This window comes from Plecotus auritus, assembly GCF_963455305.1.
Source record: "Plecotus auritus genome assembly, chromosome: 5".
Lineage (NCBI taxonomy): Eukaryota > Metazoa > Chordata > Mammalia > Chiroptera > Vespertilionidae > Plecotus > Plecotus auritus.
The window spans coordinates 168,927,467-168,938,342 of record NC_137776.1 but is presented as its reverse complement, the minus strand read 5'-3'; the positions used below and the strand labels follow the sequence as shown (position 1 = coordinate 168,938,342).

At 48.1% G+C, this 10,876-nt stretch overlaps 1 pseudogene across 1 annotated transcript; it reads right to left on the bottom strand.

Moving 5' to 3' along the window:
- Positions 1 to 7,675: 7,675 nt before the first annotated feature.
- On the bottom strand, positions 7,676 to 8,355 carry LOC308248018 (GTP-binding nuclear protein Ran-like; annotated as a pseudogene). Its single transcript has one exon. The product of its transcript is annotated as a GTP-binding nuclear protein Ran-like (transcript).
- Between the last annotated feature and the right edge of the window lie 2,521 nt (positions 8,356 to 10,876).

Below are 10,876 nucleotides of genomic sequence, written 5' to 3'. Positions count from 1 at the left end.
TGTTGCGCACAGTGGAATATTATTCCTTCCCATTGCTGTATAGTATTCTAATGTGGGGCAATATTGTAATTTATCCATTTCACTGCTGAGGGGCCACCTTCTGGTTGGGGCTCTTCCAAACAGTGCTGCTATGAACATTCTAATACTAAGTCATTTGGTGGACATGCCTGCATTTGTGTTCATTATTTAATTAGCGGAGGTCTTTCTGGGCTATCGTGTAACTTGCATTATTAGCTTTAGTAGATACCACCTCTTTTCCAAAAAGGTTGTTCCAGTTCATATTCCACCCACTGTGCAGGAGAGTTAGCAGAGTTTCAATTGCTCCTTGCCGACACTCTGTGCTCTTAAACTTTGCGACCCTCAGTTTTAAAGATGAGCACATAGACGTTGAATATGACTAGGGAAGTGTTAGTAGCTTCAGGAGCCAATGTTAGAAAGAAGCTGGACCCACTGGTTTTGATGCCTACCTTTCTTCCTGACACTTCAGGTTAAACAGACGGAATTTAACAATACAAACTTACATGTACACCGTACTCTCTCTATATATATTTTTAAATATATTTTATTGATATTTTACAGAGAGGAAGGGAGAAGGATAGAGAGCTAGAAACATCGATGAGAGAGAAACATCGATCAGCTGCCTCCTGCACACCTCCTACTGGGGATGTGCCCGCAACCAAGGTACATGCCCTTGACCGGAATCGAACCCGGGACCCCTCAGTCCGCAGGCCGACGCTCTATCCACTGAGCCAAACCGGTTTCGGCCGTACTCTATATTTTAATACTACGTTCACAACCATAATTTCATCTGAGTCTTCCAATACAATAACACTCTAAAATGGGCAGCCTGGGGAATATTACTTCTACAGAGAGGGAAGTGACTTGCCAAGGACCACACAGCATGTGGCAGAGCCCAGATGGGAGCCCAGGTCTTTGGACGTGCAGACTGGTTCTTCCCACCAAAACCCTCTACTTCCAATGGCATTGTCTTGGTAGTGGTGAATGTGAAAGCTGAGGGGAGGGGGCAGCTAGGAGGTATTTGTAGCTATGGAAAAAGTGACATGGGTTAAACATCACAGACAGGAGGAAAGTTTAATCCATTCCCAGATATTCTCTCCCCAGGGGCTGGAACGCAGCATCCTGCTTGGTCAAGGTCTTTACGCAACAAATTAAAAAGCCCAGATTTGCCCTGGTCGAGTGGCTCAGTTGGTTGGAGCATCGTCCCCATACACCAAAAAGTTGCTGGTTGGATTCCTGGCTAGGCACATTCCTAGGTTGCGGGTTCGATCCCCAGTCGGGGCATGTACTGGAAGCCGACGGCTCAATCTTTCTCATAGTGATGTTTCTCTCTCCCTTTTTCTCTCTAAAATCAATAAAAACATATGCTCTGGTGAGGATTAAAAAAATAAAAGTTAAAAATTACATTAAATTAAAAGCCCAGATTTGGGGTGGTTGGAGATTGGTGTCAGCTAGCACTGCATGTCCCACATGCTGGACACTCTCAGTCCATCCAGAAATAGCCTTTTGCAAACTGGCCAACTTCACATGACTGGTAACCCTGCAGCATGAGGCTGCACAGAATGTTGTCCTTAATCCACCCTAAGTGAAAAACACAGGTAACAAAACAGCACCATGCAGCATCGTCCCATTTTGGTAAAAACATGTCTGCACATACATCTATACATTCATAGATAAAGGTCTGGAAGAAATAGAGCAAAAATGTTAATCTCTGGGTATTAACTTTAAAGATCAATTTATCTACTCTATGCATTTCTTATTTTTTTGCAATGAGGATTGTTTCATTTTTTAAAAACTTACATATTTTTGAGGTAGATAATGCATTCACATGGTCACAATCAAAAGTACAAAAGGTTATACAATCGAGTCTCCCTCTTATCCATGTCTGCCTTCCATCTGGCTCCCTCCAGAGGGAACCAGTGTTACCAGCACCTAGTGTATCCTTTCCAAGATGTTTTACAAGCGCATGCATACATTTACTTCTTTTAGCACTTTTACAATAAAAAGGCAAGACTTTCATTTAAAAAGCATTTTAGAAATGTCAATTATAGTTGACATTCAATATTATATTAGTTTCAGGTATGCAGCATAGAAAACTTACATTTTGAAGAAGGGTTGTAGAAGACTATTTTGTGATGTAGAAAGGTAAATGAAAAAAGGCTACAAAACAGCACAGAGTATGACATATTTTTAATAATTTGTGAAAATACTACACTTAAAATACTACACTTATAAATAAAAGACTGATCAGCTGTTTCCCAAATGTGTCAGTGGTTATCTCTCAATGTAGGATTTTCTCTGGCACCAGGCTGCCTGATTCAAATCCCAGTCTGCCACTTCCTAGCCCTGTGATCTTGGGAAAGTGACTTAATCTTTCTGTAAGAAAGTGACTTAATCTTTGTGTCTTAGTGTCCTTATCTGTAAAATGGAGATGAAGTCCTAGCCAGTTTGGCTCGGCCTGCAGACTGAAGGGTCCCGGGTTCAATTCCAGTCAATGGCACATACTTCTGTGGCAGGCTCCTCCCTGGCCGGCCCCTGGTCAGGGCTCGTGCCGGAGGCAACCAATCTGTGTGCTTCTCTCACATCGATATTTCTCTCTGTCTTTCCCTCTCTCTTCCACTCTCTCTAAAAATCAATGGAATAATATCCTCGGGCCGAAACCGGTTTGGCTCAGTGGATAGAGCGTCGGCCTGCGGACTCAAGGGTCCCGGGTTCGATTCCGGTCAAGGGCATGTACCTTGGTTGCGGGCACATCCCCAGTGGGAGGTGTGCAGGAGGCAGCTGATCGATGTTTCTCTCTCATCGATGTTTCTGGCTCTCTATCCCTCTCCCTTCCTCTCTGTGAAATATCAATAAAATATATTTAAAAAAAAATAATATCCTCGGGTGAGGATTAAAAAACAAAATAAAATAAAATGGAGATGAAGATGATGATGATGATGATTGCATCTACCCATACCCTGAGTTGTCATCAGGGTTAAGTTATAAAATTCAGGTAGAGCCCTTAGAATGGTGCCTACCATCGCTCCTGTGTCAGTAATTATTATATACATCTGAGTCTCCTAATTTTTCTATATTGGACATGCATTACAATAGAAGTAAAGTAACAAACTCCCACAAGAGAAGGGAAACTATACAGATATATAGAGAGGAGCACAGGAGAGAGTGGCCATAGAGAAGAGTGAGAGAGAGGGCCCGCGGCCCCAGGAGGAGCAGAAAGGAGACCTTGCAGACCCAGAGAGGAGGGAGCTCTCTGGCTTCCTGGTTTTAACTCTAGGAGCCCCGGGAAAGGGCCCTTTGCCAGTGTTGCCCACTGAGCATTACAAGAGCACAGATAGAGGCCATCTCTCCTGTGCTTTCCCTCCTGGCATGTGGAGATGGCCAGTGAGATCTTCCAAGAAACACCCTGGACCTCCCTGTACAAACAGCCTTCAGGCAACACTTTGCCACTCTTTCTGGCAGAGCTCATGTGGAGAAAGGCTTCAGAATAAGAGTGAGGATTACCCTGGTTGTGCCTGAACCAACTCACACCAAGGACCTTCTGAGGGTCGATGCCTACCACCTGGACGTGGTTGAAAGTCTAGGGGGTTGAAAGACGAGGCGCTTCATTCACAGCCCACCTGGAGAAGGAGATGTCCAATTGCAGTTTCATGTTCCAGCACGTGCAGGAAGCCCTTCCTCCTTCAGCCTTCCGCTGCAGCCTGTCCTCTGCAGACTCAGCATGGGGATCAAGCGGGGAGGAGGAGCAGGGAAGGAAAGCGTGGGAGCAGGAGGTTCCAGCCTCAGCTCAGACATTTTGTGTCGATGTTAGCTGGGATCAGTTCCTAACCCTTAACAATTCTAAAATCCCCACACTCTGCAGACAAAGTTTTTTCAGGGAATTTGGTGCCAAATTTGACCTGACCTTATGGTATTGATTCTTTTTGGTGTTAATCCTATATAATAAAAGCCTAATATGCTAAGTGTCCGGTCAGCCATTCAACCAATCAAAGTGTAATATGCTAATGATATGCTAAGGCCACTCAACTGCTTGCTATGACGTGCACTGACCACCAGGGGGCAGACGCTCTGACCTGTAGGTTAACTTGTTACTGGGGTCCGGCTGATCGGGACTGAGCAAGATGGTCCGGACATGCCCTGGAGCCTTCCTGCGTCCCTCTTTGGCCCCAATCATGCACCGACCCCGATCATGCACAGGTTGGGTCCCTAGGCCTGGCCTGCACCCTCTTGCAATCCAGACTAAGGGAACCCCCGCCCCCCGCCCCCCCCCCCCCCGAAGTGCATGAATTCGTGCAGTGGGCCTCTAGTATTTATAATAAATTGCAGAATAGTTATACATGTGATTGCAGGGTGCTGCCCCAGATCCCACTGGGAGAGTTACTTAAATACGGTGCATACAAATTACCTTCCTAAAATATGAAAAACTCTGAAGCCCACCTGGTTCTAAGGGTTTTTCATAAGGGATTGTGGTCTTGTAAATAAAACAAATTCAGATGCCACGTAAGGCAGGTGCCCACTCCCTGTCTGGGTCTCTTCTTCCTGGTGACAGTCCTTGGGAAGTTGTTATGAGTCTGAAGACATGTAATCAGGATGAGTCAAGGAGCATATATAGGGGATATTTCTCCTAAATTGTTGTTTCTCACTTAAAAAAAATATTTTTTTATTTTTAAAATATATTTTTTATTGATTTCAGAGAAAAAGGGAGAGGGAGAGAGATAGAACATCAATGATACGAGAGAGTCATTGATCGGCTGCCTCCTGCATGCCCCCTGCTGGGGATTGAGCCCCACAACCCAGGCATATACGCTAACCGGAATCGAACCGGTGACCTTTCCATGTACAGGATAACGCTCAACCATCTGAGCCACACTGGTCAAGGCAATGCACCTCACATTTTAATGTGTTTCTGAATCTCCCAAGGATCTGCAAATTGTGACTCAGTAGGTCTGGCGTAGGCCTGAGGTCCTTCATTTCTAATACTCTCCAGTGATGGCTGTGCTGCTGGGAGTGGCCTACACTCTGGAAAGGCCTACAAAAGGTTCTGAGTGATGCAATGTGGGGCCCCACAGGGAGAGGTGCCCCCTGACCTTGGAAAGCCTGCTTGCTAAACACCGATCATCACCTGACTCCTCACTGCCTCTTCTCTATCCTCCACTGCTTCCGTTGCCTCCTCCACTCCAGATGGGTTCAACCACTCTGCACCTCCACTCCAGTCTTGGCTGGCCTCCACCAAGTCTCATGACTCTTCACTCCCCAGGTTCCAAGGTACTGCCTAGATGAGGTGTTTTCTGGCTGACCTCACCCTCCAAGCATGAACTAAATTAATTCAACTCTGAAATTCCTGAGATGCCTCATTCTCTCTCCTGGGCATCTCCCCAGAAAAATTTCCCACTGTCTGCAAAGTTCCCCCAGGCCCCCACCACCCAGAGATAGGATAATACTGCATCTGCTCACTAGACAATTAGTGACCCACAAAGGGGCCTTGATCAATGCTTGCCAGGCCTGATCAACAGCAGGTGTGCAGTGAAGACACCCAGGCGTGACATAGTTCATTCTGTAGCAAAGCTATTTTTTCCTTTGTCATTAACACGTGGATTAAAACAACTTCTTTCAAATCATCAACGAGTGCATTTGAAATCATTTTAAGCCTGTACACAACACTAGCAAGAACAGTCTGCATTTTGAGCGAGGACTTGACTCTGACCCAGAAGTCTGACTTGATTGAGAACCCAGGTTCCTCAGGCTTATGCTTAAATACCTCTCTCTCCCCCCTGACTGTTTTTCTCCTGGGTTGTTTGCCTTTTTGTTAATATTTTGTAAAAGCTCTTTGTATTTTGGTTGTAGGGACCTAGAGGAGGGAAGTGTCTACCTGGGTTGAATGGTAAACAATTCTCACAGTTCCAGGCAGTCAGCACGGAGCGGGCAAGTGCAGTCAGAGATGATGGCAGGTGACCAACGGAAACCAGAACAAGAGGCCTGCAGAGGCGTGGACTTGGACCCTCTGAGAAAACCAAGAATGACGCATAGGGGTGTTAACATAAAAACATTCAAACTGTAAAGAATTTTTGTCAGTTTATTTGAGCCAAACTGTCGACAAATGCCGGGAAGCAGAACCTCAATGAACTGAGATAATGCTCTGGAGAATGGTGGGTTACATCTATATTAATACATTGCAATCAAAGGAAGGGATGCAGGTGGGTTACATGAAATCCATTGGTGATAGACTAGAGAGGCGGGAGAAAGCAAAGTGTGGCGGCTGGCGGGGGGGATTGGTCAGCACATATAGGGCAAGTGCAGTCAGCGATGCACATGGGATTGGATAAAGAGTAAACTGATAGACACATATTTAGGTGGGTGCAGGAACAATTAACATGATAATGAAGGAATTTGTGGTATCTGTCCTGAAGCCCAGGCACATTAGGTTGTGCCCCAAAGGGTCCAGAAAAAGGGAAGTTACAAGTTACCTAGACATTTCAAGGGTATGTTATCATAGATGCAAAAAGACAGACAGGCTCAGTTAAGGTAAAGGTTGGCCTTGTCAGTGAAGATAACAGCCTAGGATGTAACTACCCACCAGAACTGCTTTTAGTTGAAGTTTAATTTTAGAGCATCCTTTGTGGTTCCTTTAGGTCTCTGAGTTTGCAAGACCGCCATGCAGGCCTTCCCTGAGCTTGTCAGGTTAGCATGTGGCCCCTTTCGTCCACAGGGGGAAGATGAAAATCAAAGCTTCCAGGTGATCCCCTGTGACCAGACAGTCCAGTCATCAGAGGGAAGAGGAAAAGCTGAAACAGAGAGAGCTGGCCAGGAGCTGCCTGAAGATTCATGCAGATGAGACCCACCCACTACCGCCTAAAAACCAGGCCTGGAGAAGTCTGGGACCTGCTGCAGAGCTGCACTCTGGAAAGGAGGAGGAGGAGGAGGAGGAGGAGGAGGAGGCTCTGAGGAGCAGGTAAGGAGCTGGAGAGGGTCCTGGAGGTCTGGGTCACAGTGCCCTGGAGTCCTGAGCGCACAATCCCGCTGAACAATGGCCAGGGAGGCAGGGCTCCAGGGATCTTCCTTTCTTTCTTTCTTTCTTTCTTTCTTTCTTTCTTTCTTTCTTTCTTTCTTTCTTTCTTTCTTTCTTTGATATTTGAAATACAACTTTATTCTGATTCTAAATGAAAAGGAATGGGAATGACAGTAACAAACAAGGTTTCACCACTGAGTATTGTGATGCGACTGCAGCAGTCTTATTGTTGAAACTCAATAAGGAAACAACTGTGTTCCAAAACAGCTAAACATGCAGGCCCAACAGTGAAGGTATTTTAACTGCCACATCCACTCCGAAGCCCATTGGTCTTTCAGCAGCCCAGGGGCAAGCACAGGTCCTGCTTAGCTATATAATAAAGCGGCAAACACGGGGCAAGCACAGGTCCCGCTTAGCCATGTAATAAAGCGGCAAACACGGGGCAAGCACAGGTCCCGCTTAGCCATGTAATAAAGCGGCAAACACGGGGCAAGCACAGGTCCCGCTTAGCCATGTAATAAAGCGGCAAACACGGGGCAAGCACAGGTTCCGCTTAGCTATGTAATAAAGCGGCAAACACGCGGCACCACCGACATCACAGGACAGTTGCCTATAAAACTAGACTTCTGACGCTGGGCTCCAGCTTCCCTCTCACAGGTCGTCATCCTCGTCTGGGAGCCGGTGGTCTGAGCAACCTCGAGATCGTGCTCATACTGTGCTGCCAGCGCGGGGTCCATGGCCACCTCTGGAGGGGCAAGAGCAGGCATGGCCATGAACCCCAAGCTAGGGTCTCTGATGGGTTTTCTAGCAAGCCGGAAGAAGGGCTGCTCAAAGTTGCAGTTACTTTTGGCAGAAATGTCGTAGCACTGAAGGTTCTTCTTTTGGTGGAAGACCATGGACTTTGCCTTCACCTTCCTGTCCTTGAGGTCCACTTTGTTGCCACACAAGACGATGGGGATGTCCTCACACACGCGCACCAGATCTCGATGCCAGTTAGGCACATTCTTATAAGTGCCTCTCGAAGTTACATCAAACACGATGATGGCACACTGGGCTGGGATGTAGTAGCCGTCTCGCAGCCCCCGAACTTCTCCTGGCCGGCCGTGTCCCACACGTGGAACTTGATGGGCCCTCGGTTGGTGTGGAACACGAGGGGGTGCACCTCCACGCCCAGGGTGGCGACATACTTCTTCTCGGATTCACCTGTCAGGTGGCGTTTCACGAAGGTGGTTTTCCCAGTCCCCCCGTCACCAACCAATACAAGTTTGAACTGAACTTGGGGTTCTCCTTGGGCGGCCATGGTGATGTCACTTCCAGAACCGTCTCCCAGGCCGTCTCCAGGGATCATCTTTCAAGCTCAGCCATTTTTTAGTGGCGGGCAAGTCACTTCATCATTCTGAGCCTTGGCTTCCCCCTCTATAAAATGGGTGTAAAATATCACACGATGGCCCAGCCGGCATAGCTCAGCGGTTGAGCGTCGACCTATGAACCAGGACGTGATGGTTCCATTCCCCGTCAGGGCACACGCTCTGGCTGCGGGCTCCATCCCCAGTGTGGGGTGTGCAGGAGGCAGCCGATCAGCGATTCTCTCTCATCATTGATGTTTCTCTCTCTCTCTCTCTCTCCCTCTCCCTTCCTCTCTGAAATCAATAAAAATATATTTTAGAAAAAATATTACACTATGTATTGAGCACTTGCCGTGCCTTGGGTAAATTACAGACATTGTCCCTTTCTCACAGCCACTCGGTAAGGTGGGATTATTAGCCTACTTTACAGGGGAAAACGAAGCTCCGAGAGGTTAAGCCACTAGTCCAAGACCTCATAGCAAAAAAGTCTGGTTCTGAAACTTGCCCTTTCTCCTCCCTATGCTGCCTTCTTCACACTGGTGCTTTTAAAGAACCACATGGCCTTACGCAAATGGGAAAAAATTGTAGGAGGCATTTATACCATCTAAATGTGAGTCGCCACACTTAGATCCTAGCAAGGAATGGGGCACTTTGTAAACTGTGAAGTGCTATAAAAATGCTCTCTCTTGAGGTTGAAAACGGTGGGGTGATGCTACAGACAATTAATATTTGGCAAACTGACTTGGTCGTAGACAGAGGTGATGCCTTTGGGTCATGTTTAGGACTTGAAGTAGCTGGGATGTCCTGGCTTGGAAGTGAGTGGTGGGTGGACACTCGGCCAGAGTCCTCCTGGCGAGGCCGGAGTCTGACCAGCTGACTCTGAAACAGCAGTGGATGTCTGAGGGCAGAGAAGGGCTAAGATGTTGATGGAACAGTGATCGTCTCCCCTCTTTATAGCTTGGCCACGGGACTTCAGAAGTAGAGGTCAGCTTTTGGGGGAAGAGTAATAGTACAAGTTTACTGTAGTAGAGCTCGAATTTTCGGAAAAGATGGTTTAACAAGAAACATACAGCCCTAGCCGGTTTGACTCAGTGGATAGAGCATCAGCCTGCGGACTGAAGGGTCGTCCCAGGTTTGATTTCAGTCAAGAGAATCATTGATTGGCTGCCTTCTCCACGCCCCCTACTGGGGATTGAGCCTGCAACCCAGATATGTGCCCTTGACCTGAACCGAACCCGGGACCTTTCAGTCCATAGGCTGACGCCCTACCCACTGAGCCAAACTGACTAGGGACGGAGAAGGGGTTTTTAAACTGTTTTTCCCTCCTCAGCAGCTCAATTCTTCAGCGTCTTCAGATAACCAGTATGAGAAAAGCTAATTGTTCACGGTTTAAACGGGGAAGCAGGGCTGGAGACTGCCTTCCCGACTCCCCCGTTTACGTCTCCAGGGGTCGGGATGGCCAGCCCTCGGACTGTGAGACATCAGCACGCAGTGCGGGCCAGGCTGGCTGGCTGTGTTCCGCTGCAGCCTATTTTTTTTTTTTTAATATATTTTATTGATTTTTACAGACAGGAAAGGAGAGGGATAGAAAGTTAGAAACATCGATGAGAGAGAAACATCGATCAGCTGCCTCCCGCACACCCTCTACTGGGGATGTGCCCGCAACCAAGGTACATGCCCTTGACTGAAATCGAACCCGGGACCCTTCAGTCCGCAGGCCGACGCTCTATCCACTGAGCCACACCAGCTAGAGCCCGCTGCAGCCTCTTGAGCACATGCTGTGATAAGGGGCCCGGAGGGGACTGGCAGAATCTGATGTCAGAGTTTTTAGGTTGGGTAAGCAGGCGAATTTCACAGCAACTGAAGGGCAGGGCAGGCAGCCTTTGTGCGAGGAGGTTTCAGCCATTTTAGAAAAGAATGAGGACCCAGGAGGGAGGAAGCCCAGGAGGCTCTCGCACCTTCTTCACAATCCAGAACAAGGAAACTGCCACCCTGCCTTTCCAGGCAGGGATCCCAGGTCTTGAAGGCACTTGCCCACATACTTGGCTTCCAGGGCTGGTTGTTTGCCAAACCCTAGGGGAACTCTAGTCCCCTCCGCCGCACCCCACCCCACCTCCACCTGGGCAGCTCTCTGGCCTTCGCTGCGGGCGTGTGCTCAAGAGGTTGTGGCCCAGGCCACCTGGCAGTTCCAGAAGGCAGTCTCCCAAAGCTTTGTGGACTCTGGAGAGGAGAGACTGGAGCCTCAGGCCCTTCAGGGTAGTCTGCTGACCACTCTAGCGCCAACTGAAGCCCAGGAGGGTGCCCTGGGGTTTTTCCAGGACAAAGGGAGGGAGGAGGAGCCAGGGGAGGCCAAGTATTGTGGGTTCTTAAACTGGACCGGAGGGCCGGAACAAAAGCATGGATAAAGTGTTTGTGTGAACTAATATAAATTCAAAGTAAAGGAGCGGAGGGGAGAGCAAGAGAACCGGATAGAACAGCCGGATCCGGCCTGTGGGCCGTAGTTTGC